At 39.5% G+C, this 16,667-nt stretch overlaps 1 pseudogene; it reads right to left on the reverse strand.

Moving 5' to 3' along the window:
- LOC130963042 (DEAD-box ATP-dependent RNA helicase 18-like) overlaps positions 1–7,355 on the reverse strand; it is a 37,007-nt pseudogene extending 29,652 nt beyond the window's left edge.
- Between the last annotated feature and the right edge of the window lie 9,312 nt (positions 7,356–16,667).

A 16,667-nucleotide genomic window follows, 5' to 3' on the forward strand; every position in this document is an offset into this window, starting at 1 on the left:
GTTATAAAGTAACTCTGAAGAAGGCTCAAAAAGCCAAATAAAAAGAGATTACAAAAATAACTTAAAAGGCCGACCAACGACAAAGTCGGACCCAACAAAGGGTGTACTCGACTGCCCAACCCGAGGTCCGAGAAAAAACCCGACCTGAGAAGGAAGCCTTAAAACGGCGAAAACAAAGATTTCGAAAACGCTTACTAAAAAGTTGCTATACAAAAAACAACTAAAAAGTACAAGCGAAAAAACGAAATCAAAAGGAAAAAACAAAAAGTTTCAGAGAAAAAAGCGCTAGCTAAAAGGTTGTTATCCAAAAACAACTAAAAAACATAAAAGCGGAGCAAAAAGTCAAAACGCGAACAAAAAAAACACCGCATAATAAGCTAAAAAGTTACTACAAGTAGCTAAAAGCAAAAAGGGTGTCCAAAGCGTTCACAGAAACCATCCAAAAACAAAAAGAGCCCACAGGCCGGGCAAAAAACCAAAAGATAAAAAGGATTACAGAGAATCAAAGATCCTTTCCGGACGCCGCATCAACAGAAGGCTGCGGAAGAAACATAGAAATCGGGACAGCATCGACGGCACCGTCATCTCGATTTAAAACCTCCACACCAGAACCATCCCCGGCCAAAGGTGAAGTCGGGCTCGCAACCGGGACTGTGGGATCGGACACCGGAACCTTGGGGTCGGACACCGGAACCTCATCCTCGTTGGGAGCAGGAACAATCTTTCCCTCCACAACAACGTTATCCGTACTAAATAAACTCAGATCCAGGTCAGGAGCAAGAACCCGGACCTGAGCCTTCAAATTTTCATACATAGCATCCATACCCTTAGCCACATGCCCTTCTAGCTCGTAAAAATCATCCCGAGCAGATTGCAACTTCTCCTTTGTCTCCACAAGCTCGGCAAGTGCCCGAGTATAATTCTCCTTCGCCGCCTTCGCCATCTCCTCGGACGAACTCGCCGCCGCCACAGCCGCGGTGGCTTTAGCTTTCTCCTTCTCCAAAGACTCCTCCAGCTCAGCAATCCTAGCAGCCTTCAGCTTACTAATCCTCTCGAACTCAGACTGAGCTTTCTCAAGTCGGGAACTGGTCGCACCAATAGGAGATTTCTTGAACTCCCGGGCAATAGCAGCATGAAGACTAGCCATCCGAACACAGCTCCGCGCCATATACTGAAAATGGTGCTCCATAGACACATCATCAGTAGAAATAAAAGTCTGAGGGAGGATATGCTGTTCAACCCAACCAAGAGCATCGAAATCCTTGTCATTAAAACCCGCAGGCTCTTGAGAGGTCTTCTGTTTCTTGGGAGGAGGACCCGAGGACGAAGGAGGAGAAGAGGTAGCAGGTCCAGAGGTCGGAGGATCTTGATTTATAGCTCGGAACTGGGGAGTCGGAATAGCCTTTGACCGAGTAGTGACACCCACAGTAGTCTTCTCCGGAGAAGATCGGGCAGAAGCCCCCCCAGCCTCAATATTCCGAGCGGCCACAGACTTCTTCGTCCGACGAAGGTACTTCATGGAATCCGCCTGAGAAGACATCTCTGCAGAAATAAAAGAAAAGGATTACCACAACAGAAATTCCACCAAAACAAGCAAAACCAAAAATACTAAAAAAGATGAATCTCGGAAAGGTCGGGAACTACCTAACTCGGAACGGAGAAGGCTTGGATCTCCCAACATTTTCTTCGTATCCAAGTGAGGCGCCCGACCCCATAAACTGCTTACCACACCCACAAAAGCCTGCTCCACCTCATCTAGACTCTCAAAAGTATACTTAGTAGACACTACATTCTCCTGCCAACAAAGAGGAAAAGAAGGCTCCCCACTCTCATCTAGAAAGAAAGGTCAGACGTCTCCAGTAGCCCGGACCTTGAAATAAAAGTTCTTAAAATCATGAAAGGACTCATCATACAGGGTACAAAACTTCCTTCCCTGGTTAGCCCTAAAAGAGACCCAAGATACCTTCCCTCCACCCGACCCCGGCTTTGTCAACACAAACAAGTAGGAAAAAAGAGAAATAGAGGGAGCGACGCCCAAAAACTGACACAAAAGTTGAAACTGCTTTAAAAACGCCCAAGAATTCGGATGGAGCTGCGTAGGGGCAAGGTTACAAGACCATAACACCTCGGACTCCAGGTCGGTAAAAGGAAGTCGGACACTCAGCTTAGAGAAAAAACAATCATAAGCATAAAAGAAGAGCTTCTCGGAACTATCTAAGGGCGGGAAGCACACTCTCTCCTCGGAATCCGGGGCTACTAGTTCATAATCTCTCTCAGACTCTCTATTTTCACATATGCTACAGTGCCTACGGAACCTAGCTAAATACTCAGAATCTACCACAGAAGGAACTTTTAGAGGAAGAGGGTCTACCCAACCAAGACCACTTGGAATCTTGGTCGACATCGCTTGAAGAACCTTTCGAGACATAAAATTCTTACCTACAAAGAAGAATACAACAGCAAGCAAAAATCACATAAAGCAGACAGCGAAAAAACCCATTCAGCAAAAACAAAAACCCAACGAAGAAAATGCGGCAACCCGGAGCAAAATACCAGAGAACAAAAAAGAGCCCCCCCATATACAAACAACAAGCAATGGCGGCGCCTCTTTTTGGGGCAACCCAGGCATAAAGAAACAAACAAGAGCCACACAAAGAACAGAAGCATATGATCACAAGAAAAGAGAAACATGGGAACAAACCTGAAAGAAAGAAAACAAAGGCGAAGAGCTCCGAAGCAAGAAAAACGAAACGGCGGCGCAGAAGAAGCCCCAGAAAGGTACACGGAGAGATTCGGGGAAGCAGAGCAAAGAGAAAGAAGAAGCAGTGCTCAAAAAAGGATAACGAAAAACAAAACGCAGAAAAGGAGGAAAGGGGCAAATAAATAAAGCCTTCATAGAGCCCGAACGGAAATCGAGGAAAAACGGTAAAATGCAATAAATGCAGGAACGGCCATTTTTGAAATTTGAAAAAACTACTATGCCCGAGCTCGACCTCCCAAAAAGGACGAACTCGGGCAGGGGCACTGTTCATACCCTGACCGGGCTCCCCCAAACTCGGTCAGTTCATAAAAGGTCCGACCTCGTCCTAAGGCTCACGCCTAAAGGTCGGACCTCGGACGAATAAAGCAAGGGAAGGCCCATCAAAAGGAACGCAGCCTAAAGGCCGAAAAGGCCTAGCAAAGGCGGTTCCACAAAGATAGGGATAAAACTCCCGAAAGATAAGATAAGATAAGAATATCTTATCCAGGGAAGATCACGGCCAACTACTATAAATACACTGGAGCACCCAGGTATGGCATTCATTCCACATCTACACATATCTGCTTGGACCCATGCTAACTTAAGCATCGGAGTGTCATTGCAGGTACAACCACCAACCACTCCGCATATCAAGCTCGGGTCCCTGAACCCCCCACCTCGGGCCTCTCCAGACGACCGAGCTACACATTTCAGGTAACCCCCGGAACAGTACCCTATCATACGCTTTTTCCAAATCAATAAACACCATGTGCAGATCCCTTTTATTATTACGATACCTCTCCATCATCCTTCTTAATAGGTATATCGCTTCAGTGGTAGATCTGCCTGGCATAAATCCAAATTGGTTCTCTGTTACTTGTGTCTCTTTTCTCAACCTCCGTTCTATCACCCTTTCCCATAACTTCATAGTATGACTCATAAGCTCAATCCCTCTATAGTTTCCGCAACTTTGTATATCCTCCTTATTCTTGTAGATAGGTACCAAGGTGCTCTTTCTCCACTCATCAGGCATCTTCTTTGACCTTAAAATCTCATTAAAAAGCTTGGTTAACCAGTTGATGCCTTTTCCTCCAAGACCCTTCCAAACCTCAATCGGGATATTATCAGGTCCTACTGCCCTGCCATTTTTCATCTGCTTTAGAGCCTCTTTTACCTCGAAGTCTCGAATCCTTCGATAGTAGTCAAAGTTTTGATCTTCTTCCCTTGTGCATAATCGACCAAGGCTTGGAAGAGTCTTCTGTCCCTCATTAAATAACTCGTAGAAGTAGCTCTTCCACCTTTCATTAATCTTCTCCTCTTGAGCCAACACCTCTCCATCCTTATCCTTTATGCACTTAACCTGATCAAAATCTCTCGTTCTTCTTTCCCGACTCTTTGCGATTCTATATATACATTTTTCTCCTTCTTTCGTGCCCAAAGACTGGTAGAGACCCTCATATGCTCTTGTCCTTGCTTCACTTACAACCACTTTTGTCTCTTTCTTAGCCACCTTATATTTTTCCCAGTTATCTGCATTGCGGCATAAAGACCACTCTTTAAAGCATTCTCTTTTTATCTTTATTTTTTCTTGTATACTCGCATTCCACCACCAGGACTCCTTGTCTCTTGGTCCTATTCCTTTAGATTCACCAAAACTTTCTTTTGCTGTTCTTCTAATAACTTCTGCCATCTCCCTCCACATCTCTTCCGCGCTTCCATTCCCATCCCATTTTGCCTCTTCTCCTACCCGTCTTAGGAAGCTTCTTTGTTCCTCACCTTTCATCCGCCACCACCTCGTCCTTGGGTTCTTCGTATGATGTCTTTTTCTCAACTTTTGCTCAACGCGAAAATCCATGACGAGCACCCTATGTTGTGTTGTCAAACTCTCTCCCGGGATAATTTTACAGTTAATGCAAAATTTCCGGTCGACTCTCCTCAACAAGAAGAAGTCGATTTGAGATCTTGTCATGCCACTCTTATAGGTTATAAGATGTTCGTCTCTCTTTTTAAAACATGTATTTGCGATGAGAAGATCAAAAGTTGAGGAAAAGTCCAAAATAGTTTTACCCTCGGCATTGATCACCCCGAAACCATGGCCTCCGTGAATACTCCCATATACAGTCACTTCTCTCCCAACATGGCCATTTAAATCTCCTCCTAAGAAAATCTTATCTCCCAAAGGTATGCCTTGAACCAAACTCTCTAGATCCTCCCAAAACCTTATCTTGTGTTGTTCGTCCGAACCCACTTGCGGTGCATAGGCGCTAATCACATGGAAAGCACCTCCCTCCACCACAAGTTTGATAGAGATGATCCGATCTCCCACCCTCTTGACATCCACTACGTCCTTCTTCCACTACTTATCCACAATTATTCCAACCCCATTCCTATTCTTCACCTTTCCTGTATACCAAAGTTTGAAACCAGAAGTATCCAACTCCCTAGCCTTTGCACCAACCCATTTCGTTTCTTGTAGGCACATAATGTTAATCTTCCTCCTTGTCATGGTGTCTACTACCTCCATGGACTTTCCTATTAGAGTGCCTATGTTCCATGTCCCAAATCTCAACCTTCTGTCGCTTCGACCTTTATCTTTTCCTTTGTGAACTAGCTTATTTACCCTCGTCCGTTCACGAAAACGCGAGAACCCTTGCTCATTTAACACTACATCCGGGCACCGATGCAGCGGCTCTTGCTTCGACACCGTACTCGAGCCATACGGCGCGTTGCTTCCGGGCAACGACCTAGCTTTAGCGCAATAATGTCTTTGATTCATGTCATGGGGGTTCGGCTATATTTTTATGTTGGTTGTCGAAGACCTAACACAACCCTCCTCCTTTATCCGGGCTTGGGACCGGCTATGTACCGCAAGTCATGAAATATCTGTATTAGAGTCAAAATCACCTTTTGAGCAAGATACGCTAAAATTTTACTACTCAGATTACACTATTGATTATGGTTAATATTTATCTCACATTATAACTTTTCTTGAACGGTTCTTAATAAGAATGTCTACTAGCTGTGATGGCTTCTTATCTGCCTCACATTCCAAGTACTGCAAAATCAAAATGACAACAAGCTGAATATAAGAAAAAAGCTGAGTATGAATGGTGTCATGACATGAATTAGCAATACCTTAAACATATATGAATTAGGGTAGGGACGCTAGAGTCAAGCTGCTAAATACCAAATATATTGAAGTGACTTGGTGCTAAAATGGAGGAGGGAAACCATTGAATAGCAAAGTTACTTATGATATGCACTAGGATGGAATACTTCATACCTCAATTTGAAGCCCAGAAGGTGTTTTTGTAGATTCAGGATGTTTTGATGCTGCAGGAGCATTTAAAAGTTTCGCCTCTGCCCGAACTTCAACCCTCACAGGATTTCTTAATCCTGCTCTAGCAAGCTCTTCAACAGCCTCGGTTTGAGTAGCAGAAAATAGGCCAGTTCTTCGAAGCTTAGGCAAAAGAGATATAATGGAAGTTATCTGCTTCTGGAATCCCATATCTAAAAGTCTATCAGCCTCGTCTAAAATCAAAATCTGTAAGCACAGTTATAAACACAATAATGTCATCTTCCAAAGTGGTAAAAAGCAAAATCAAACCAAGCATTCTATCACTTTAAGTCAAATTTTCCAGGTGAACCTAGTTCATAACATTGCATCGTTAAGTCTTGGACTTTTGGTCCTCTGCTAAGTGAAAAATGCATATGTTCCATAAAAGATCAAGAACCACATTAAACCTCCAACATTCTTTCTAAAGTTATATATGCACACTATCTCACACACGTGCAAACATAGTCAAATACTATCAAATCATCCTTGAAAACTAACTGTGAAACCGAAAAGTATTATATACCTCGAAGTTTTTGAAATCCAAGAAATCCATCCGGTTCATTATGTCCTACAACCGCCCAGGTGTGCGAATTAGTATGTTAGCGCCTTCCTCCTCTATCTGCTTCATGTTTGATTTCACTTCAACTCCACCAACAAGTAGCATGGACTTAACATTCGCTAAAGTTGAAATGAAAGGTTGTGCAACATGATATATTTGATGTGATAGCTCCCTTGTGGGGGATATGATTATTCCTAGTACCTAGTTTAAGCAAAAAAAAAAAGCATTTAACACACTTCTATCCAGTAACCCCTATTCCAAGTCTTTCATTCCCCAAAGTCATAGCAGCTAAAAATAAATAATTAAAGAGGCCAATGGAATTTTATCCTTCGAAGCTGAAAGGTTAATAGTTGAATGATACTTATTCGAATACCAGTCCTTAATATAACTTAAAAATTTCAATTACCAAGCTTCATACAGTGGTACAAAAGAAAAGTAACAGGTGAAGAACCAACCTGATGAGGCTTGGGGTTAGAAGAGGAGCGTCGAAGAATCTCGACGAGAGGGACGACAAAAGCTAGGGTTTTTCCTGAACCAGTGGCGGCGTCGACGGCGACATCCTTGAAGCTGCAGAGCAAGGGAATGGTGGCGGCTTGAACCGGCGTGCAGAAGTTGAACCCGGATTCCGATAAGGCTTCAAGAACCTTCTCTGATAGCGGCGGATTCAGCTCCGAAAAGCACGTGGTGGTTAAGGCCTTGTTTGGGAGTTCAAATTCCATTGTAATGGTGCACCGCAGACCTCTAAGCTCCGCCGTCGCTCACTGACTTTGTATCAAACCGCTCTAGTTATTAATTCATTGGTTAAGTGGTTCAACCGGTTTAATTGTGGTCTAACTAAAAAAATCGTTTATATTAAAATAATAAATAAATTATAAATAAACATTCTAAAACATAATTATAATCTAATATAAACTTTAAATATCTTCTAAATTTAAAGCACTATATAAAATATCATCGGTTTAAGACCTTTAGATAAAATACAAATTTAAATATTTTAATGAACTTAAGCTTTTGCTTTCAAAATTTGCTATAAAAAAAAACCAAAATCCTTTCTTCATCCTATAAATGTTTGCTGTGATGACATTGATCAATAAAGTAGTTACATAAAAAAATACCAAAAAATATCAAATCATTTCCAACTTTGGTTTAAATTTGTCCAATCAACATAAAAAAAATCCAGGTTTCCTCACAAAAAAAAAAGAATGAAGGTTCCTCGAAATAGCAGCTATACACTCCATATCATTTAACACAAACTAGAAGTCCAAAAACCTCATTCTTCTATAGCTATAGACTCAAAGCTATTGCCACTTAATTCTAACCTGCTACCTAACATACCACAAGTTTCTAATCAAAAGAGGTGTTTCTGTTCTTATAGCAAAATTGTATTCACTTGAAGAAACTAAAAACAAATCAGGAAAAGCAAAAGGATTTCACAATAACTTAGAACTAAACTTGACACTTTAATGCTCCTTCATCATGTTACTCAATAAATCAGCAAAGCAGTCACAATCCAAGCACATGTAAATCACAAAATAGTCAAACAAACACAAGTCAGCAACACATCACTAATCAACAATCACAAAATATTCAAAATCAATAATTAGTAAATTAAAATCACAATACAAAAACAACAGCACAAAGCTTCGAAATAATCAATAATCAATAAACAGCAGCAGAACCAGAGTAAACACACAATCAAATAATCGTTCAACAAAAATTAACAACACAACCACTCAACCAGACCTTTGAAAGACAAAAACAAAGCATAAAAAACAAAAAAAATTATGAACAAGTGAAGAACAAATGAACAATTGAGCACTGTGCTAATCACTAATCAGTCAAAAATAGTGCAATAATTGCCATCAAATAATCAACAGAGTCGCAATCTAGGTACAATTAAATCACAAAACAAAATAGTAAAACAGAACACACAAAATCAGTAATGAACCAGAGCTAATCATTAATCATTAAAGGCCAAGACCAGTATGCCGACAACAGTAGTAAAGGAGCAAATATAAGCTTTCATCTCAATTGGCTTTGTGTTCGGAAGACATGGAAAAAGGCTTTGAACCCCATTTGTTTTATTTTCAGAAAATTTTGAAATTAAAATGGTTCGGTCGGATCGATTTTTACCGAATTTGACCGGTTTCTATCGATTTACTCCAGATTTGATCTGTTTGTACCCGTTCTTTATCTTGTGCGGTCCAATTATCGAATCGGATTGGTATAGAATTTGGTTTTCTGATTTAACCGGCCGATTCGGTTCGGCTTTGATAACAATGCTACAAAGTGATATAAAGTTTTTTCCATCATCTCTCAAAAATCATATGTTACTGGTGCATGTACCTGTGTCTTGTATGGGCATGCCAAAAAAAAAATGAATTGCGAAATAAACCCAATGCATTTTGGGGCTGAAGGGAGATCAGTAATAAAAGTGAAGGAAAATAATTAAGTACAGTCACAGAGCCAGAAATTATTTTTTATATGGAAGGTATATTAGTGTTTTGGCTGAATATTGGGGAGTGAAGTGTTTTGGCTGAATAAATATTTGAATTTTTTTAAAATAAATATGCATGTCGAACATGTATTTTAAAAATTTTAATAAATAAATATTATAATAAATATTTATAAAATATATTGTTATTAAATATTAAAAAAATAAATATTTTGATTTTGAGAAAAAAATCAATCATTTATATTTATTTATTTAAAAAAAGAAGTGTAAGTATAAATATTTGTTTATAATATTTAAAGAAATAAATGTTAATATATAATTTTTTTATTATTTTTCTTAGAATGAAATTATTTTTCTATGAGTTTAGTAAACAATTTGAATATTAATAAATGAATAAATAAATTTTTTAAATAAATATGGTAATATTTGTTAAATATTTTAATAAATAAATATTATAATAAAAATGTGAATATTTATAATAATATTTATATTGAAGTTGATTTATTATTTGTAAGAATCATTATTTATTTAAACTAATAAAATATATTTTTGTGGAACCAGCGTAGCAGGAATTTGATGGTTCGTAAACTGGATCCGTCACAAACGTGGAACCCAATGGTCGAAAATCACTTACGCTCGACGGGATTCTACCACATTTCTAGGATTGGGATGATAAGAGGATTTTATCCCTTATTAGCTGCTCTGGTGGAAAGGTGAAGGCCAGCAACTCACACCTATGTATTGCCGACGGGTGAGGTTACTGTGACATTGGAAGATGTCACACATATATTTGTCCTACCCATTGATGGAGAGCCTGTGAGCGGATGGACAGATGGTAGTAGCGACTTCCTACAGAGCCAGAGCATCGCGATACTCGGTCGTGAACCAGAAGTCAGTAGTACTTCGAAGTCCTATATAAAGCTAGGTTAGGTTCGACGTATCAGAGATGCAAAGCCGTTGGACACTGAGGAGTCCATTAGGAGATACGTTAGATGCCAGATTTTCTGTTTGTTAGGTTCGACTCTATTCACAGATAAGTCGATCGCATATGCCCACGCGAAGTATCTACCATTGCTTCACGATTTCGAGCGGATCCATACTTATAGTTGGGGGTCAGCATGTCTCGCACATCTTTACAGAGCACTATACCGTGCACCACGATATGATACAAAGAGATGGATGGCCTTCTTAATCTATTGTTTGTTTGGGCATGGGAGCGAATACCCTGTATTGCGCCCATACCGAGACAGGCCCTTCTACTGGCTGAGATACCAGTTGCAATGAGGTAACGAAAAATCTATTTTAGTCATGTGTATTATTCATGGTGCATGTTTGATTTACAATGACTTTTTTAAATTTTTTCAATAAATCATGTTTCAGGTGGAGTCATTCGGAACGGACCACAACGTGGTTATCGAAGACCGCAGCGAGATTTAGGCAGGATGTAAACTACATGGAGGAGGTAAATATTTAGGGCTCGTGTGTTTTCTATTTCCAAACATTAATATTATGGTTCTAATATACTAATATTAGGGTTTTAATATACTATTAACAAAAACGTATTATTCAGTCATCACGTACCTATGTTTGCATATTCCGAAAATTCCGGTGCATGCATGGCGTCAAGATCCAAGTTACGCATAAAAGGTGAAATGTTCATCGGTTGACTACCCGAGGGATGAACCACTACATTCTCCACTGATGCCTCAACTCCTACATCACCATCCTCATTTTTGTCGCCGGCTTCATAAGTGGCTTCGAAGTCCTCTTCGCTGTCACTATTTATTCCTTCGTACGCTGCAGCTCTATCATCCTCTATATCTAAATCATTTTGAATTCTATCTACCTTTACATTTTCATACTCAACATATAGCTCAATCCGTGGCTATCACATCTGAGTCTGCCGGTGAATTTGGAACACATTCTGCATACTCGTTTCGTCAATGATCGGCATGACATCAAACTGTATTGGATCACCAAAAACTACAACGAGATTCTGGTACAGAATTCTGCACACTCTCCTTAACATACCGTTCTCTATGCTTTGATGATGAGCGGATAATTTATACGCTTTATGGCACTGTTTTTAGTATGTTTTTAGTACATTTTAGTTAGTTTTTAGTATGTTTTTATTAGTTTTTATTTAAAATTCACTTTTCTGAACTTTACTATGAGTTTGTGTGTTTTTCTGTGATTTCAGGTAACTTCTGGCTGAAATTGAGGGACCTGAGCAAAAATCTGATTCAGAGGCTGAAAAAGGACCGCAGATGCTATTGGATTCTGACCTCTCTGCACTTAAAGTGGATTTTCTGGAGCTACAAAAGCCCAATTGGCGCGCTCTCAATTGCGTTGGAAAATAGACATCCTGGGCTTTCTAGAAATATATAATAGTTCATACTTTTTCCGAGATTTGATGGCCCAAACCGGCGTTGCAAATCAGCTTCAGAATTCCCAGCGTTTAACGCCGGAACTGGCACAAAAATTGGAGTTAAACGCCCAAACTGGCACAAAAGCTGGCGTTTAACTCCAGGAAAAGTCTCTATACATGAAAGCTTCAATGCTCAGCCAAAGCACACACCAAGTGGACCCCAAAAGTGGATTTTTACGTCATTTACTCATTTCTGTATATCCTAGGTTACTAGTTCACTATTAATAGGACCTTTTGACATTGTATCTTGACCTCATGACACTTTACACGTTTCATATTGTACCTTCTACGGCATGAGTCTCTAAACCCTATGGTTGGGGGTGAGGAGCTCTGCTGTGTCTTGATGAATTAATGCAATTACTACTGTTTTTCATTCAAACACGCTTGTTTCCATTCTAAGATATCACTTGCTCCTCAACTTGATGAATGTGATGATCCGTGACACTCATCATCATTCTCACCTATGAACGTGTGCCTGATAACCACCTCCGTTCTATCTTAGATTGAGTGGATATCTCTTGGATTCTTTAGTCAGAATCTTCGTGGTATAAGCTAGAATTGATGGCGGCATTCAAGAGAATCCGGAAGGTCTAAACCTTGTCTGTGGTATTCTGAGTAGGATTCAAGGATTGAATGACTGTGACGAGCTTCAAACTCCTGAAGGCTGGGCGTTAGTGACAGACGCAAAAGAATCACTGAATTCTATTCCAACCTGATTGAGAACCGACAGATGATTAGCCGTGCTGTGACAGAGCGCGTTGAACATTTTCACTGAGAGGATGGGAGGTAGCCATTGACAACGGTGAAACCCTACACACAGCTTGCCATGGAAGGAGCCTTGCGTGTATAAAGAAGAAGACAGTAGGAAATCAGAGATTCAGAAGATAGAGCATCTCCAAAACCTCAACCTGTTCTCCATTACTACAAAGCAAGTATTTATTTCATGTTCTTCTACTTTTCACAATTAAACCTGAGAATTATTGATATCCTGACTAAGAGTTACAAGATAACCATAGCTTGCTTCAAGCCGAAAATCTCCGTGGGATCGACCCTTACTCACGTAAGGTATTACTTGGACGACCCAGTGCACTTGCTGATTAGTTGTGCGGAATTGCAAAAGTGTGATTGCAATTTCGTGCACCAAGTTTTTGGCACCGTTGTCAAGGATTGTTCGAGTTTGGACAACTGACGGTTTATCTTGTTGCTTAGATTAGGAATATTTTATTTTTGTTGGTTTAAAGTCTTTTATTTGAGTCTAGTTTCATATTTTAAGTTTGGTGTCAATTGCATGCTTTTACTTTCTCTTAATTTTTTGAATTTGCATAGTCTTAGTTGTTTCTTTACCTTTAAAAATTCTAAGTTTGGTGTCTTCTTTGTGTTTTCCTTTAAAATTTTCGAAAATTTGTGTTTGATTTTCCAAAAATTTTAAGTTTGGTGTCATTTTGTTGTTTTTCTCTTTCCTCATTTCAAAAAAATCAAATCTTTTTCAAAATAATTTTCAATCATATCTTTTTAATTGCTGATTCCAAAATCTTTTTAATTAATTAATTAATTTGGTTTTCAATTTGCTTTGATTTTATTCCCTTTTGGTTTTTGAATTTTTATTTCATTTTCCATTTATTTTATTTTATTATTTTCGGTTACTTTCAAAAAAAATATTTTACTTTACTTGTGAATCCATATCATTTTCCTTTCTCCATCATGGACCTAAGTGGAATTGAGCAGTCCAGAAGGACTCTGGGGTCATATGCTAACCCCATTACAACTGCATATGGGAGTAGCATATGTATACCTCCCATTAAAGCAAGCAGCTTTGAGCTAAATCCTCAACTCATTATCATGGTGCAGCAAAATTGCCAGTATTCCGGTCTTCCACAGGAAGAATCTACTGAGTTTCTGGCACAGTTCTTACAAATTGCTGACACAATACATGATAAAGAGGTGGATTAGGATGTCTACAGATTATTACTGTTTCCATTTGCTGTAATAGATCAAGCTAAGAGGTGGTTGAATAACCAACCCATAGCAAGTATAAAAACATGGAGACAGTTATCAGACAAATTCCTGAATCAATTTTACCCTCCAAAAAGGATGACACAGCTGAGATTGGACATCCAAGGCTTTAAACAAGAGGATCATGAATCCCTTTATAATGCCTGGGAGAGGTACAGAGGTATGCTAAGGAAATGCCCCTCTGAAATGTTTTCAGAGTGGGTACAGTTAGACATCTTTTACTATGAGCTTACAGAAAAGGCTCAGATGTCTCTAGACCACTCAGCTGGTGGATCTATACATATGAGGAAGACGATTGAAGAGGCTTAAGAGCTCATAGATACGGTTGCTAGAAATCAACATTTATACTCAAGCAATGAGTCCTCTACAAAAGAAGAAGCTATGGCAGTAGCTACTGATCCTAATCCTCAAGAACAGATTGTTGAGCTTAATCAGCAATTACACCTGATGACAAAACAGTTAGCAGAATTTAAAGAGATGCTCCAAGAAACTAAAATTGCTAACAAGAACATAGAATCACAGTTGAATTAGACAAAACAGCAGTTATCTAAACAGATAACAGAAGAATGCCAAGCAGTTCAACTGAGGAGTGGAAAGACATTGAATAACACTACTCAAAATGGTAAAAAGCCAAGAAAGGAACAACTGACAGAGGATAACCAAACCACTATCCAAAATCCCTCTGAGGACAGTAAGAGCCCAGAGAGGAATACTTCTGGTTTCAAACGCCAGGAAGGGGGGAAAAGTTGGCGTTAAACGCCCATTCCTTGCCCAGTTCTGGCGTTCAAACGCCAGAAAAAGGGAAAAAGTTGGCGTTAAACACCCATTCCTCACCCAATCCTGGCGTTCAAACGCCAATGAGGAATCAGACACCTGAGAGTGCTGATAGTAACCCCTCTAAAAAGGCTTCTCCAACCACCTCTGCAGGGAATAAACCTGCAGCAACTAAGGTTGAAGAATATAAAGCCAAGATGCCTTATCCTCAGAAACTCTGCCAAGCGGAACAGGATAAACAATTTGCCCGCTTTGCAGACTATCTTAGGACTCTTGAAATAAAGATTTCGTTTGCAGAGGCACTTGAGCAAATACCTTCTTATGCTAAGTTTATGAAAGAGATCTTAAGTCATAAGAAGGATTGGAGAGAAACTGAAAAAGTGCTTCTCACTGAAGAATGCAGTGCAGTCATTCTAAAAAGCTTACCAGAGAAGCTTCAAGATCCAGGAAGCTTTATGATACCATGCACATTAGAAGGTGCTTGTACCAAGACAACCCTATGTGACCTTGGAGCAAGTATCAATCTAATACCTGCATCCACTATCAGAAAGCTTGGGTTGACTGAAGAAGTCAAACCAATCCGGATATGTCTCCAACTTACTGATGGCTCCATTAAATATCCATCAGGCATAATTGAGGACATGATTGTCAAGGTTGGGCCATTCGCCTTTCCAACTGACTTTGTAGTGCTGGAAATGGAGGAGCACAAGAGTGCAACTCTCACTCCTAGGAAGACCTTTCCTAGCAACTGGACGAACTCTTATTGATGTACAAAAAGGGGAAGTAACCCTGAGAGTCAATGAGGATGAGTTCAAGTTGAATGCTGTCAAAGCTATGCAGCATCCAGACACATCAAATGACTGCATGAGCGCTGATATTATTGACTCTTTGGTGGAAGAGATCAATATGACTGAAAGTCTAGAATCAGAGCTAGAGGACATCTTCAAGGATGTTCAGCCTAATCAGGAGGAATCAGAGGAAATAAAAGAATTTTTAAAAATTCCTCAGGAAGAGGATAAGCCTCCCAAACCTGAGCTCAAACCACTATCACCATCCCTGAAGTATGCATTTCTGGGAGAGGGTGACACTTTTCCAGTGATCATAAGCTCTACTTTAAATTCACAGGAAGAGGAAGCACTAATTCAAGTGCTAAGGACATACAAGACAGCTCTTGGATGGTCCATAAGTGATCTTAAGGGCATTAGCCCAGCAAGATGCATGCACAAGATCCTATTGGAGGATAATGCCAAACCGGTGGTTTAACCACAAAGGCGGCTAAATCCAGCCATGAAGGAGGTGGTGCAAAAAGAGGTCACTAAATTACTAGAGGCTGGGATTATTTATCCTATTTCTGATAGCCCCTGGGTGAGCCCTGTTCAAGTTGTCCCCAAGAAGGGAGGCATGACAGTGGTTCATAATGAAAAGAATGAATTGGTTCCTACAAGAACAGTTACAGGGTGGCGTATGTGTATTGACTACAGAAGACTCAATACAGCTACCAGAAAGGATCATTTTCCCTTACCATTCATAGACCAAATGCTAGAAAGACTAGTGATGAATTGGATTTTTGATGGTTTAGAATTCACAAATGAATTCTCGTTGCAAGTATAGTTTCTAAACCAAACAATAATCCTTTCATACAAAAGATTGTTTGTCACAAGTAACAAACCCCTAAACTTATAAACCGAAGTATTGGAACCTCGAGTCGTTCTCCCTAGGAATTACAATAAAGTGTCTTGTTATTGGTTATGAATTATTTTTGGGGTTGTGATAAGAGGCATGAAAGATAAATGGCAAGAAAGTAAGCTAATGGCTAAAAAGGTCTTGGCAAGGGTTGGTGGTCAAGGATCTCTATCCTAATCATTAACCACAATATGAGAATTGGCAAGGATTAATCTCATTAAATCATCCTCTAACTAGTAGTAAAGGAAAGTCAAATGAGCTATATCAATTCTACTCCATAAGTCCTAACTCTCCACTAATTCAATTAGTGAGAACTAGAGTCAATGGATCCCAATCATAAATTACTTGGACATTAGTAACTCAAAAGTTCCTAAGTTACCTTTCCAAGCCAAGAACATAAAACTCTACTCTAAAATCCAACCAAGCATTTCATCAAACACTTGGAAGGCACAAAAGGAAAACATAGTAAATCAACAACAAGAACAAAATCTAACAACAATTATTGAAAGGAATTAACAACAACAATCAAGAGAAACACATTTATTATGAATTACCTTGATTGAATTGAAAGAGAGTAGAAGAAACAAAAGAAGATCTACAATAAAACACAAGAACAACATAAAGGAAATTGCAACAAAAGAATGGAAGAAAGATGAATGTAACTACAAGGAATTGAGA

The sequence above is a fragment of the Arachis stenosperma genome, chromosome 2 (assembly GCF_014773155.1).
Source record: "Arachis stenosperma cultivar V10309 chromosome 2, arast.V10309.gnm1.PFL2, whole genome shotgun sequence".
In the NCBI taxonomy this organism is placed as follows: domain Eukaryota; kingdom Viridiplantae; phylum Streptophyta; class Magnoliopsida; order Fabales; family Fabaceae; genus Arachis; species Arachis stenosperma.